The sequence below is a fragment of the Magnolia sinica genome, chromosome 5 (genome assembly GCF_029962835.1).
Source record: "Magnolia sinica isolate HGM2019 chromosome 5, MsV1, whole genome shotgun sequence".
NCBI lineage: Eukaryota > Viridiplantae > Streptophyta > Magnoliopsida > Magnoliales > Magnoliaceae > Magnolia > Magnolia sinica.
In genome coordinates, this window is record NC_080577.1 from 58,279,908 (window position 1) to 58,296,485 (window position 16,578).

Consider the following 16,578-nt stretch of genomic DNA (forward strand, 5'->3'; position numbering starts at 1 on the left):
GAATGTTATTGAACCTCAAGATCAACCAACTCCTTCTCCTGTCCCTAAAACCATTCATCCTAGTCCATCATCGCCAATGACAAGATCTCAGTCACGCTCTCAAGCTACCCTCTTTTCACCTCAGGAAGGGGTCACTGTCACCGTTCCTTTACCCCCAATTAATAAGGATTCTTAACCTGAGAGTAGCAGAATTCCATCTTCGAAGGGGAAAGAAATTATGATTGAAGAGGTAGAAGAAGGAGAATTAGAAGAAGAGAGTTCCCAAACTTCATCTGAAGGTACTGCTTCCGCTAAATATGATACAGCTAGTGAAGATGAAGATAATGATTATGAAGATGGCAATGTTGACATTGATAGTGAGGAAGATTTAATGCAGAAGGCATTTCTACTGGTGAAGAACATCCTTTACCAACCTCTGAAGTTCAAAAGAATATTATCATCCCTACGAGTATATCGGTTGTCAGAGAAGAGGAAGAGGAGGAGCCTCTAGATTATGGAGAATACGGATATTCGCCAAGTAAGGAGCTTTTGCAGTCTCATATATACGTACACATATACTTTGCGATAATTATCTCATTGTTGTTATGATATATGCATTCTTATTTCAGGTCCTGGCATTGCTGCTATTGGAATAAATAATATTTCTCCAACTGATCTTCCCTCTTCTGCACCATTAGTCTCGCCAAGGGTTTCTTTGACTCCTTTAGTGGCGCTAGAAGTGGTGGCTCGTGAAATGATTTTTCCTGAGGAACCAACTGATTTACCTACATCGACAACCATAAATTCGAGTATTGAAGCCAGAACCCCTTCTTTCATTGAAATGGTAGGGTCTATCCCTTCTTCTGTCACGGAGATGCAATTTCCTGATATTCAGGTTCCGGCAAAAGGTATAGTCTCCCTTTTCTTCATTTATATCCTCACGTTGATTGCTTTTATGTTTCTTATTATGACTGCTTTCTTTTATTACATAATAGGAAATCTTCCTCAAAGTGGCATAGCTAGTTTCGGCTCCGTGGCTACAGTATCGGACATACCATCTTTCGAGAAGATCCCTGCATACAAGCTATCACTGATGAGGAATTCCATGTCCACAGCGGTTGAAATGTTTAAAGATCCCGAGCAATGGTCAGATCTAAATGCTATTGTAGACATCTTGGATGGTGTTGCGAGAATATCAAAGATCAATATTTCTCCTATACGCGATGCTCTCCTAAGATTTCATAATTTCATAATTGCTCTGAAGTTAGCTGAGACCGTGGTTATTCCGTCGAAAATCTTAGAGTATGGAAGACAGTTGACATCTTCCAAGGAGAAAGCCTCCCTTATTGCATCTACTATTTCCCAATATGAACAGGAACAATTATGTCTCCGGAAGCAATTGTCGATCACTGCTAACAGTAAGATAGCTATTCAGAATCATATTGCTTTTCTGAAATAGGAAATTTCTCAGTTAGAAGCGCAGGACTTGGAAGCAGAGCTGCATATGAAGAATATTCAAGAGAAGATATGATCTAGTCTGAATTCTGTCAATGTTGAGCGATCTGAGTTACCTAAGAGTGAAGAATTAGTAGCCTCTTTGGAGAGAAAGTTGGCTGATTTCTCGGATCATGCCAAAGTTATTTTTGAAGCTAAATCAGAACATGTTGCAGCTCAAACTTTTCTCAAGGAAAATCTACAAAGGTATTTAGTAGCACTAGGCATGGCTGAAGAGTTGTGAAGACTTTGTTTTATCTTGTTTTTATCATATGTACTCTTTTAAATTACAAAATATACGGATGTATCATGATGTGTTTTTTTTTTATATCATGTCTTGATATGTTGAGAGATCTCGTTGTCTACAACTTTCTGAATCGTAGTTTTATTCTAAGCATACTTATTGATACAATCGTCCAACATACTTTTGAAATAGAATAAAATAAACATAAAATAAAATAAAATAACAGTTCATTATGCTTGTTAGTATGGGGTTCCTGTATGATTCTGTTTTAATTGGCGGAGCTAAATTTCAATTTAGCTAGATGACCACACACACAGTTTAAGCTCTTGAGTAGTGGAGCGGCAGATTTTTTTAGACTCATAAGCTTATTGGAGTCGGGTCTCACGTGATGGTCTCTATAACTCTCTAAAGTTCACTGGACTTCTCACAGCCTCTAGTAAGTTCACAAACCGCGATCCATCAGAGGGGCCCAGTGAAGTTACCGGGGCCATGAGCTCGGTTGGATTTATGCATGGGGTTGGCCGCAGTAACTCTCTAGAGTTCACGGGGCTCCCAAGGCTACCTTTGGGGTACCAAATCCAAGGCTGTTAGTCCATTAATGAGTAGGTTTAAGCCATTTTTCATGAGTTAGTACTGAAATTAAGCCAGAGATTTGGGGGGCTCTTACGCATGGTTGGCCTATCTATGGACATGGCCAAAGAGCTCACACTGCAGCCTACGTTTTCTTCGTCTGTAAGGTCGGACCCATTCACAGGAGGGCAGTTTCATCCGTTCCCCATGACGCCATTAGAAAGCTATACAGACGGCATTGGTGTTACGCGTGACTAGCCATTTCTTTTATTTTCAGGACTTTTTGGCCTTTTAGGGCTTTTAGTCATTGGCTCCATCCGCTGCTCACATGGGTATGCATATGATGGCCTTCACAGGCTTTTTAGGGCCATTGGCTTTTCACTGCTGCCCGAATGGAGATTTTAATAGGTCTTATGTGTAGTTGGCCATTTTTTATGGCTTGGCTAGGCTACCTTATTTGATGATGATAAGTGGTCATCACTGTCTTCGATATATGCATTGATTGATATATCACAGCTGTTGATAATGCTAATAATGTCTTTGATGATATTTACGCTATTTTATAATAATATATCAGCTTGGTGATGATGACAGCGATGACTACTCTTTTTATAATTATTGACGTTGTAATCTTGGTATGTATGTTTGGCATTCTTTCTCTTATTCAATTGTCTGAAGAAGAATACATGAATGACTCTTGCCCCCTTTTGATATAGAAGCATTATTCTTGATAATCTTCTAGATCAAAATTGTGACTGTCATCAGGGATGATATTTCTTGATAAAGCGGGCATTGACTGGTATACTGATACCTTGTCCATCTTGGTCCACGTTCCTGTATGCTCTATTGGAATATACTTCTTTTATGATGTACGAGGCATCCCATTTAGGCTCAAACTTGCCCCCTATCTTGTGGGTGACCACTACCGATCTTTTCAGCATCAACACCATATCTTAAAAGAGTGGTATTTGACTCGTTTATCAAAGGCAGCCGATATTCTAGCCTGATATAGTTATAAGAACTGCTGAGCTGCCAGGCGCTTCTCGTCGAGCAGGTCCAGTTCTTTCAACCTTATCTTTGCATTTTCATCATCTGTAATTGACTGATGCACTGTTATTCTGAGTGACGTGACTTGCGTTTCAATTGGGATGACCGCCTCTATGCCGTGCACCAATAAATATGGTGTCACTTTTGTTGTTGTTCTGTGGGTAGTCCTGTATGCCCATAATGCTTCTTGCAACCTTTCGTCCTAGTCTCGCTTGTTTCTAGTTACCATCTTCTTCAGTATTTTCACAATCATTTTGTTAAAAGCCTTTGCTAATCCGTTTACCGGTGGATACTAAGGCGTTAAAAACAAATGGTGAATACTGAACTTTTGACACAGTTTTTCCATGCCTCTATTCTTAAAGGGGGTACCATTAACAGTAACGATTTTCTCCGGGATGCCGTGGTGATATATTATCGCGTGTCGGATGAAATTGACCACATCTTTCTGAAAAGGCCAAGCTATATGTCCTAGAGGGGGGGTGAATAGGACAATGCCAAATAAAAACTTATAACAGCGGAATAATAAAGAAAATGATAGCCAAATTAAATAATAATGCAGGAAAGAAAAACAACCTCAAGATTCAGATCTTGAGAGGTTGATACAAACGTTATTCTAAGGACAACCTTACACCAAAAACAGAGTTTATGGTAGGACAACCTTATTTCTAGAAAGGTCTTTGTATCAAGTCTCAAATCGAAGAGGAATACAAAAACAAATATGAACTGAATTGAAATAACTTGTAATTAAAGATGTATTGTTCTAGGGACAGCCATACACCATAAAAATGGCAGGGCAACCTTGCTGGAACAACTTTCAAATGAAATTGAAAAACAAGCTTATAAAGGAATAACAGAAAGTAAATTCTAAGCTATTACAACATTCTCACAAAGCTTGAAATAATTACAACATTCACCACCATACATACATCCCACAAAAAGAATAAAAACAATTAAAAGAATAAATCAATCAACCACAACTCAAAGGATTTATAGTGGTTCGCCTGTGTGTTCACCAACTGTTATCCAACAGCCACACAAAAAGCTACTCCACTCCTAATATCCTCACACAGGGGATATTAGCGTTTACTAACAAATAGGTTTTCCCAGGTTCACCCAAAACCCTTACACTTGTGTGTTTGTATGTGGGCTTACACTATTATAAATCCCGGCCTTCTGAGTTTTCCTGGCTCTCCTCAGATAACCAAAATAACAAGATTTTTTCTGGCAAATCTTGAAAGAAACCAAAATAATAGAAAGGAATTTACAATATGTAAAATACCTGAATATCTTCTTCGTTGTAGCAGCCCGGTAGAACCAAATCAAGGTAGATGATTGAATGTCCAAGTTCAATGTCCAGTACTCGATTACAATGGTTCTAGATCTAATTGATTTTAAATTAAACCAAACAGGGCTTGCCTTAATTGATTTTGATTCCAAAGAAAGGGAATAACAATTCCTCTTTTCAAATCAGATTGGAATAGCAGAAACAAAATCAATTAAAATAAAGCTAAGGAAAGAAGATATTAAATAAGCACACTTAGCTTAGATGGAGCACAAAATTATCTCTCAGAAGTTCGACGAAGATTGGCTTGAATACTATAATTAAATCGATGATTTCTTCTGAGATTCGTGCACTATTTATAGGTGAAAAGATCTTGTCTTCGACTGGTCTAGAGTGCTCTACGACTAGTCGAAGCTCTAACAGATATTTGAAAAATCCGGCGGGATATGCTTTGACCGTTCTACGACTGGTCGTAGCCCTCCTACGACTGGTCGTAGGTCACCTACGACTGGTCGTAGGTTTCCTTCGACTGGTCGTAGGTCCTGCAAAGACCCGCTGGACTTCGAGTCGTAGATTCTACGACTGGTCGAAGATCAGTCGACACTGTTCCTACGACTGGTCGAACAGATTCCAGGACTAGTCGAAGGCTAACAGATTTTATCCGGAATTTGTAACAAACTTACGACTGGTCGAGGAATTTCTTAGACTGGTCGAAGCAAGTCTAGGACTAGTCGAAGCAGACCTAAGACTGGTCGAAGAACAGACCAATCACATGTAAAATAACATTCGACTTATGTATCCGAAATGACCTACTTTCTAAGGTCATCCTATGGTCAAACAAACCTCAATCAAGAAGTATGGACATTGAAACAAGAGACCATGAAGAATGAGCCTTGAAGTCTTGATGTAGACTAAACCTTGAAGTAGCTCAATCATGAAAGTGGCTTGAGTTTCAGCTTGAGTCTTGAGTTCAGCTTGAGTCTTGCCTTGTACTTTCTTTTTCTTTTCAGCTTGAGTCTTGTGAGCAGTTCTTGCATTCAAGAGTCTTGTCTTGTGATCAGTTCTTTCATTCAAGATCTTGAGTCTTGTACTTGAGAGCTTTGCTTGATGTGAGCTTAGCTTGTTCATGTATGTTGATCCTTGAGAGAGCTTCACTTATGCAAGTTATATATAACAGAGATTTTGGCACCACAAATTTGACAACAAACAGGGATATAAAGTATAGCACTTACAATCTCCCCCTTTGTCAAATTAGTGACAAAACACATAACCAAACAAAAGTAAAACAACTGGTTAATACATGCAAATCAACATTTAACATTCAACCAGTTTCAACATTCAACAAGAAACAAGATCAAACATATATTCTTCTTGACACCCCACTCCCCCTGAGTAACATAACCAATGCTACTCCTCTCACAATCACATTAACAACAAACCATTCTCCCCCTTTTTGTCACAAGATGACAAAGGAGAACTAAATAAAGGAATGAGAGTAAACAAGAGGAGGAAATAGAGTATAGCAAAAGAGTCATAGAGATACTCAAGATAGCATCACAGATATCCAGCATAAATATTACATTAAGAACAAACATCCAGCATAGAATCCAACTCAAACTCAATCAAACAAGAGCAAAGTAATAAAGTTATTACATACCAAAAGTCTCATAGAAACTAGTCAGAATTAGAACTTGAAGATGGAGCAGGAATAGAAGGATCAAGTTGGTGCATGCCTTTGTTCAAGCGCCTTAGGTATTTGCGCATGTATTTGAATTGCAAATCATGAGCAACAGACATGTTTTCCAACTTAACATTTATATCCTCAACTCTACCTTCTAATGTCCAAATCTCTTGATTAGATTCAGACGTGCATCAACATCAGATGGTACAAAATCTGGATCATTAGCAGAGTCAGAATCCAGTTCCTCAAAAATATCATCCATATTAATATCAACACCAGCTTCTTCAGGACCACCATCAACACCACCACCTTGTTCAGGAAGCAGATCCAACTTCATCTTATTAATATTTGTATTGTTGAAGATCAGATGATGGATTGGTGCTTCATCAACAGGCATATCGACTAACATATGAGTAGCCAATACAGTCATAAAGTATGCAAATGGAATGTCACTATGACCAGGATGGAGTCGAAACTGAAGAATGAAATGACAGATTAAGGAAGGCAAACAAATCTGAGTACCATTTGAGATAGCATAGATACCATTTGAAGTGAAACCCGTGCTTCACGACTAGTCGTGGGTATCTACGACCGGTCGTAGTACGACTGGTCGTGTATACTCACGACTGGTCGTACAAACCTCAAGAAATTCAATATCTTGCAATATACACAAAAATTGAAATTTAATCTAGCAAATATATACAATAATATACAAGAAGGCATAAATTATCAATTTAAAATGCACATGCCAAGATCAAATTTCATCTTTTTGAACCTGCTTTTATCAAGAGGTTTTGTGAAAATATCAGCACGTTGATCTTCAGTAGGAATATATTCTAGAGATATAACTTTTTCTTCTACTAATTCCCTTATATAATGAAATCTAATGTCAATATGCTTAGTACGAGAATGCTGAATAGGATTTTTTGAAATATTTATCGCACTGGAATTATCACAATGTAATAACATAGAATCCTGTTTAATTCCATAATCACTTAGCATTCGTTGCATCCAAACAAGTGTGTACATGCATTACCAGCTGTCAACTTCAGTTGTTGAAAGTGATATAGAATTTTGTTTCTTACTAAACCAGGAAACTAGACAATTTCCAATGAAAAATAACCACCACCGGTTGATTTTCTATCATCTAGATTACCAACCCAGTCAAGTACCCAACTAATTGAACATTGGTTTCATGAGGATACCAGAGACCGAGATTTACAATATTGCGACATATCTAATAATTCGCTGGACAGGAATCAAGTGAGATTCTTTTGGATCGATTGATATCTTGCGCAAATACCAACACTTAGAGAAATATCAGTCTACTAGCTTAGATATAACAAACTACCAATCATACTCCGATAAAGTTTTGAGTCAACATTTTTACCATTAGAGTCTTTTGATAGTTTCAGGGTAGTACTCATAGGAGTATCGAAATTCTTGCCATTCTCAAATCCAAATCTCTTAATTAGATTCAAGGCATACTTAGATTGAGAAATGAATATTCCTTCAGATTGTTGCTTTACTTGCAATCCAAGGAAATAAGTCAATTCCCCAACCATGCTCATTTCAAACTGTGATTTCATCAAATCTGCAAACTCAGTAGTCAAGTCAGTACAAGTTGATCCATAAATGATATCATCAACATAAATCTGTACTATTAAGATATGATCATTATGATTTTTAACAAACAGAGTTTTATCAACAGATCCCATTTGAAATTTATGAGTTAAAAGAAATTTCGTTAGTTTCTCATACCATGCCCTAGGCGCTTGTTTTAATCCATAAAGTGCCTTTTTAAGCCGATACACATGATCAATATTTTTGGAATCTTCAAATCCCATTGGCTGTTCAACATAGACTTCTTCATGTAAATCGCCATTTAGAAAAGCACTTTTACATCCATCTGATAGATCTTTATCTTTTTAAAACATGCAATGGATATAAATAGTCTGATAGATTCAAGACGTGCCGGTGCAAAGGTTTCATCGAAATCAATCCCTTCAATTTGAGTATAACCTTGTACCACCAGTCTAGCCTTGTTTCTAATTATATTTCCACGTTCATCAGACTTATTTTTGAAAATCCATTTTGTTCCAATGATGTGTTTATCTTTAGGTCTTGGTACGAGATACCAAACATCATTTCTTATGAATTGGTTGAGTTCATCTTGCATCGCAACAATCCAGTTCTCATCAGTGAGCGCTTCTTTTACGTTAGATGGTTCAATTTGGGATGTAAAACATACATAATTACATATATCCTCAAGTTGTCTACGGGTGCGAACACCGGTGAGAGGGTTTCCAAGAATTTGTGTGGTTGGATGATCTTTAACAGTCCTCAACTCAGAATACTTTTGATTTGATGTAGTATCTGGTTTTTCTTTTTTTAGTATTTTATCTTTATCTGTATTAGTTGTTGGTGTGTTTTAATGATCTTCAATGACAACATTGATGGATTCTTGAATCACACCAGTCCTTTTGTTCAGACTCTATAAGCTCGAATGTTTAAAGAGTATCCTAGAAAAATACCTTCATCACTCTTCGTATCGAACTTTCCCAAATTTTCACGATCACGTAAAATATAGCACTTCCTGCCAAAAACTCGAAAAGTATTTAACAGTAGGCTTTTATTGAACCACAATTCGTAAGCCGTCTTATTATTATCTTTTTTTGTGTAGACTCGGTTAATAATATAGCAAGTTGTGTTGCTGCTTCAACCCAAAGATTTTTAGAGAGCTTCATGCTATTCAACATGACATTAGCCATTTCTTGAAGCACCCTATTCTTCCTTTCTACAATTCCATTTTGTTGAGGAGTTTTGGGAGCAGAGAATTCATGTAATATTCCTTGGTCGGTACAGAACTTCTCAAAATTGCTATTCTCAAATTCAGATCCATGATCACTACGAATCTTACTGATTTGAGAGGATTTTTCAGTTTGAATCCTTTTGAGAACTTTTCTTACTTCTTCAAGGGTTTCGGATTTATCCCTTAAGAAGACTACCCAAGTGAATCTGGTAAAGTCATCAACTATTACTAGGATATACTTTTTCCCACCATGACTTTCTGTTCTGGTAGGTCCTATCGGATCCATGTGGAGAAGTTCGAGTGGTCTTGATGTGGTATTTGAATTCACCTTTTTGTGTGAGTTCTTTGTTTGTTTGCCTATCTGCCACTCACCACTTATTTTATCTAATTTCTGAAGTTTGGGTAAACCTCTTACAAGTTCTCGTTTGCTCAATCGATATAAATTTCGATAATGTACATGTCCAAGACGTTTGTGCCATAAATCGTCTCGTCTGTATGGACCATGTAACATGTTTAATTAGATGAGCTGGATTCGCTAATAATATAGCAATTTTCAGACGTTCTACGTCCAGTTAATATTACAGAACCCTTATTATTTAATATCTCACAACTTTGATTAGAAAACCGAACATTATGGTTATTATCACATATTTGTGATATACTAAGCAAGTTGTGCTTTAGGCCTTCAACGTATAAAACATTTTTAAACACGGAAGATTAAAAAGTTGAACCGTACCTTGGCCTAAAATCTTGCAGCTTGCTTCCATCACCAAATGTGATCGACCCATCAATCATATCTTTCGGATCGGTGAATAAGGCTTTGTCACCCGTCATATGCCCGGAGCATCCACCGTCTAGGTACCACTTTGAATGACTTGTTGCTTTGAAAGCGTGTGAGCAACCAAGCGGTGACTTTAGGAACCCATTTCATAACTGTTTTGGGTTTAGGAACATAGTTGGTCTTCTTTTGTGTATATTTGTAGGAATGACCTATAGAGTTAGATTTTAATAGCTCCTTGAGTAAATCAACTATCTTTTCAGCTAGTGGATTTCGATTCTGATTAAAGTGACATGGCTGTTTCTAGGTTTTTGAAAAGTTTTTGAATTTTTAGAAAAATCTTGATAAGTACTTTTCCCTTTTGAGTTTGAGGACTCTCCTTTAACAAATATAGGAGGAGTATACTTTTGTTTAGGAGGTTGATTTTTATCATAGCCCAACCCGGATCGATCGCCACATTTTCTTGATCCGGATAACAATTTTTCTAACTTTGGATCACCTTGGGCATATTTCCATGTGTCCTTTAAACTCAGAAGAGAGGAAACTTCAGTTTTAAGTTTCTCAATTTCAGATTTTAAATCAACAATTTGAGAGTTTTTAAATTCCAAATCGCATTTTGATTTTTCAAAATTATCAGAAATTTGTGATTTTTCTAAGACAAGCGATTCAAAACAATTTTTGAGTTTAGAAAACTTTTCTTTTTGAAGTTTAAGCTTGACAGCAATTTTACAACTTTCCTTATATAGGGCATTGTAAGCATCTTGAAGATCATCTTCATTTTCACATTCACTATTCAGATTTTCTTCACTTGTAGAGTCATTATCTGAAAATGTGAATTTGGCTAGAGTCATAAGAGCTTTGCCTCATTGCCCGACTCAGTTTCATAATCTTCTGATTCAGGAGAACCTTCAGAATCGGATGATTCATCCCATGTAGCCAACATACCCTTCTTCTTGGGTTTGTCCCTTTTAGGACATCTATTTGCTAAGTGCCCATATTCTAGACAGTTGTAACATTGACTATCTTTCAAAGATTTTCGAGATTTGGGTCTAAACTTCTTTTTGTCATTTGATTTTTGAAAATCAACTCTTTTCTTTCTTTTGAAAATCTTATAAAATTTTTTAGCTAAAAGAGCCATGTCATCTTCTGAATCAGAATTTTCTTCTGAACTACATTTAGAAGATTTTAGAGCGATAGATTTACCTTTAGGAGCTTTAAAGTTTAACTCGTAGGTTTGTAGAGAACCAACTAGTTCTTCAACCCTCATATTATCCGTATCACGAAGTTCTTGGATTGCGGTTACTTTAGAATTGATCCGTTCAGGAAGTGAGCGTAATATTTGTGCACATACTTTACTTTCTGGGATTTTATCGCCAAGACCCCACATTGAGTTTACAATGTCATTCAATCTAGTGTAAAAGTCCATAAACATCTCATTTTCCTCCATATGAATTTCTTCAAATCTGGTTGTGAGGAGTTGGACTTTAGATTTTTGACAATTGTAGTACCCTCGTGTGTCATTTCTAATATATCCCAAGCTTGCTTTGCGATCACAAGAGATGATTCTTTTGAACTCATCCGGTGATAGTGCGCAAGTAATTGCATTTAGTGCTTTAGCATTTGCACTACTCTCACTTTTCTCGAAGGGTGGTCCATTGGTAATATGGTGTGGTTTTCATAGATTTTGAACCATCAACCCCAAGAACTTCCATGATAGGAGGATTCCATTCGGTCACCGTGGCTTGCCACACATTTTCATCCATTGATTTGAGGAAGATCCTCATTCGGCTTTCCAATAAGCATAGTTGGAGCCATCAAAGGGTGGAGGCCTAGTGATCGAAAGGCTATCAAAATTTGACATCTTAATAGCTTAAATCGTTAGCTCAGAATTAAATCCAAGAATTAAAAAGGAGCTATTAGGCTTTGATACCACTTGAAAAGGCCAAGCTATATGTCCTAGAGGGGGTGAATAGGACAATGCCAAATAAAAACTTATAACAATGGAATAATAAAGAAAATGATAGCCAAATTAAATAATAATGCAGGAAAGAAAAACAGCCTCAAGATTCAGATCTTGAGAGGTTGATACAAACGTTATTCTAAGGACAACCTTACACCAAAAACAGAGTTTATGGTAGGACAACCTTATTTCTAGAAAGGTCTTTGTATCAAGTCTCAAATCGAAGAGGAATACAAAAACAAATATGAACTGAATTGAAATAACTTGTAATTAAAGATGTATTGTTCTAGGGACGGCCATACACCATAAAAATGGCAGGGCAACCTTGTTGGAACAACTTTCAAATGAAATTGAAAAACAAGCTAATAAAGGAATAGCAGAAAGTAAATTCTAAGCTATTACAACAATCTCACAAAGCTTGAAATAATTACAACATTCACCACCATACATACATCCCACAAAAGAATAAAAACAATTAAAAGAATCAATCAATCAACCACAACTCAAAGGATTTATAGTGGTTAGCCTGTGTGTTCACCAACTGTTATACAATAGCCACACAAAAGCTACTCCACTCCTAATATCCTCACACAGGGGATATTAGCGTTCACTAAAGATAGGTTTTCCCGGGTTCACCCAAAACCCTTACAATTGTGTCTTTGTATGTGGGCTTACACAATTAAAAACCCCCACTTCTGAGTTTTCATGGCTCTCCTCAGATAACCAATATAACCAGATTTTTCTGGCAAATCATGAAAGAAACCAAAATAATAGAAAGGAATTTACAATATGTAAAATACCTGAATATCTTCTTCGTTGTAGCAGCCCGGTAGAACCAAATCAAGTAGATGATTGAATGTCCAAGTTCAATGTCCAGTACTCGATTACAATGGTTCTAGATCTAATTGATTTTAAATTAAACCAAATAGGGCTTGCCTTAATTGATTTTGATTCCAAAGAAAGGGAATAACAATTCCTCTTTTCAAATCAAATTGGATAAGAAACAAAATCAATTAAAATAAAGCTAAGGAAAGAAGATATTAAATAAGCACACTTAGCTTAGATGGAGCACAAAATTATCTCTCGGAAGTTCGACGAAGATTGGCTTGAATACTATAATTAAATCGATGATTTCTTCGAGATTCGTGCACTATTTATAGGTGAAAAGATCAGGTCGACTAGTCTAGAGTGCTCTACGACTAGTCGAAGCTCTATGAGATATTTGAAAAATCCGGCGGGATATGCTTTGACCGTTCTACGATCGGTCGTAGCCCTCCTACGATCGGTCGTAGGTCACCTACGATCGGTCGTAGGTTTCTTCGACCGTCGCAGTCCTGCAAAGACTGGACTTCGAGTCGAGATTCTACGATCGGTCGAAGATGCGTAAACACTGTTCCTACGATCGGTCGAACAGATTCCAGGACTAGTCGAAGGCTAAGATTTTATCCGGAATTTGTAACAAACTTACGATCGATCCAGGAATTTCTTAGTCTGGTCGAAGCAAGTCTAGGACTAGTCGAAGCAGACCTAAGACTGGTCGAAGAACAGACCAATCACATGTAAAATAACATTCGACTTATGTATCCGAAATGACCTACTTTCTAAGGTCATCCTATGGTCAAACAAACCTCAATCAAGAAGTATGGACATTGAAACAAGAGACCATGAAGAATGAGCCTTGAAGTCTTGATGTAGACTAAACCTTGAAGTAGCTCAATCATGAAAGTGGCTTGAGTTTCAGCTTGAGTCTTGAGTTCAGCTTGAGTCTTGCCTTGTACTTTCTTTTTCTTTTCAGCTTGAGTCTTGTGAGCAGTTCTTGCATTCAAGAGTCTTGTCTTGTGATCAGTTCTTTCATTCAAGATCTTGAGTCTTGTACTTGAGAGCTTTGCTTGATGTGAGCTTAGCTTGTTCATGTATGTTGATCCTTGAGAGAGCTTCACTTATGCAAGTTATATATAACAGAGATTTTGGCACCACAAATTTGACAACAAACAGGGATATAAAGTATAGCACTTACACTTTCTCTTTAACATTGGGCAACACGATCGCTTCTGTCTACTTGGAGAAGTAGTCCGTTGCTGCCAGAATATATTATTTTCCTTTGGATGAAGGTGGATTTATGGGCCCAACGACATCTAGTCCCCAGGCGACGAAGGGCCAAGAAGCGACCATCTGATGAATATCTTCAGGGAGAATATGTATGACATTTCCATGGATCTGGCATTCATGGCATTATTTTGCGTAATCTATTGCATCTTTGAACATTGTAGGCCAGTAATACCCCATTAGATGTATCTGATGAAATAAATTTCGGCCAGCCTAATGTGCCCCACACTCTTTAGAGTGAGTTTCTTGTAACATTTGACCTACTTCTTGTTCATCAAGACAACACAACAACATCCCATTGTAAGATTTCCTATATAACACCCCACTACATATGATAAATTTGCTTGCTTTCTGCTTGATTTGCTGTCTTTGTGCTGGATCTTTTGACAATATATTATATTTGAGATAATCTACGAAAGACTGGTGCCAATCATTTGTTGTTACTTCCAAGCACGATATAGAGAGGGCCTCTATGACTTCATTGATAACTTTTGAAGAGGGTAAGAATCTCCTTTCTTCTATAGTTACTTAGAGTGGACTTTGATTCGGGTAGGACAGGGCTACTGCTAGACTAACCAGAGCGTTCGCCTTTGCATTTTCAGACCGTGGTACATGTTTGATTTAGATGTGACAGAATTACTCCAGTAACCACTGTACTCTTCGACAATATGGCAAAAGTTCTTGCTTTCTTATTTCAAACTCAGTCGTTAGTTGATTTATAATCAGCTTTGAATCTCTAAAAATCTGCAGCATCTTTATCTTCATTTCTTGGGCGATTTCCATTCTGATGATGAGGGCTCGATATTCAGCTTCATTTTTCGTGCACGCGGTACCCAATGTGAAAGAATAGGGAAATAAATCACCCTGAGGAGTGATGAATATAACTCATGCACTTGCCCCTGATGTTCTACAAGCACCATCAAAATACATTTGCCATGGGTTTTGTAATTCTGCCATCATAACTATAAATGCTATATTGTCGATCTAGCACCAAGACTTGTCAAATTTTATTGTGCCAAATCATTTAGAATTTGTATAATGTATTGATAAGATGTATAGATCAACTTCGTGCTTTGTAAAGTTGTCCAAGTCTTCGTCGAACTTCTCTGTGTATTCAAGTTGAAGAAGCATTGTCGAAGTTCATGATTTCAAGCTCATGTACAAATACAAGTTCAAGGCTCAAGTTCGATTATATTCTTCAAGTTTAGTACTTTAAAGACTCAAGAACTCAAGTCTTTACTCAAGCTCAAGTTCAAAATTTGAAGACAAGCTTCAAGTATTTCAAGTGTATGAATTAGCAGAGCGAACGATGTTTCAATAGATCAATCTCACAAACAAGGTATGAATGACCCTAGATTGACCATAGGTTAGGTAATATTCATTGCATATTTTATTTGCGTCATTTCCTATGTTTATAGGCCATTTCCTCGACTAGTCCTAGTCTTTGTTCAACTAGTCCAAGCTCTGGCTCGACCAGTCCAAGGTTTGTTGTGAATTTTCAAACTTTTCTGTTGGACTCTCGACCAGTTGAGTGAACAGTGCTCGACCAGTCTTGCAGGCTCGACTCAAAGTCCAGCAAGGTTTTTTGGTCCCACTCGACCAGTCAAGTGCATTGCTTGACCAATCGAGCAGGCCACTCGACCAGTCGAGTAATGACCTTATCTTATCGTGCCAGAAATTTAAAAAATTGGTAGGACCTTCCACCAGTCGAGTGAACAATATTTTCACCTATAAATAGAGGATGAATCTCAGAGTTTTTCATTCATTCCAAGCTAAATCAAGCCATCACTCTGAGAGATAAGTTCTTGTATTTGTTAAGCTACATTGTGTTTATTTTAAATTCTCTTAAATAGCTTTTTTGTATTTGATTTTGTGATCTCCATTCAACTCAATTTCATTAAAGAAGGGAATTGTGTTTTTACCCTTTTTGAGATCAAAATCAAATCGAGCTAGCCCAGGTTGAATTAATCTAAAAATCATTTAGATCTAAAACCTTTCATTTGTGAGACTAGACATTGAACATCTTTGTCTACATCGGATTGGTTCTACCGAGCTTCTTCAAAAGGAGAATTTTACAGATAAGTACTAATTTATTCTTTGTGTATCTTTTGTGGGTTTTAAGGTTGTGCCAGGAAAATCTCATTTTTTAGTTTTGCCTGAGGTAATCCATAAAATCTCAGAGTATGGGGTTTTTGTAATTGTGTAAGCCCATCTAAAGACACAATTGTGAAGGTTTTAAGGTGAACCTTAGAAAACCTTTTTTCATAGTGAAAGCCAATATCCCGTGGGTGTGGATATTGGGAGTGGAGTAGTTGTGTGGCTATTTTTCTAACAATTGGTGTACACACAAATGAACCACTATAATTCCTAGAGTTGTGGTGGATGATTGAATTTGATTATGTATGTGAATGTTGTAATTTACTTTATGCATTTGTGGTGAATGGTGTAATTTATTTTATGCACTTGGGGTGAATGTTGTAATAACTTAGTTTATTTCCTTTCCCTCTTCATTGGTTTGGGTTTTTGATACTTACAAACGTTTTAGTAAGGTTGTCCTGCCATAAGCCTTTGGTTTTTTGTGTTAGGTTGTCCTTAGAACTAAGTTTGTATCAACCTCTCAAAACT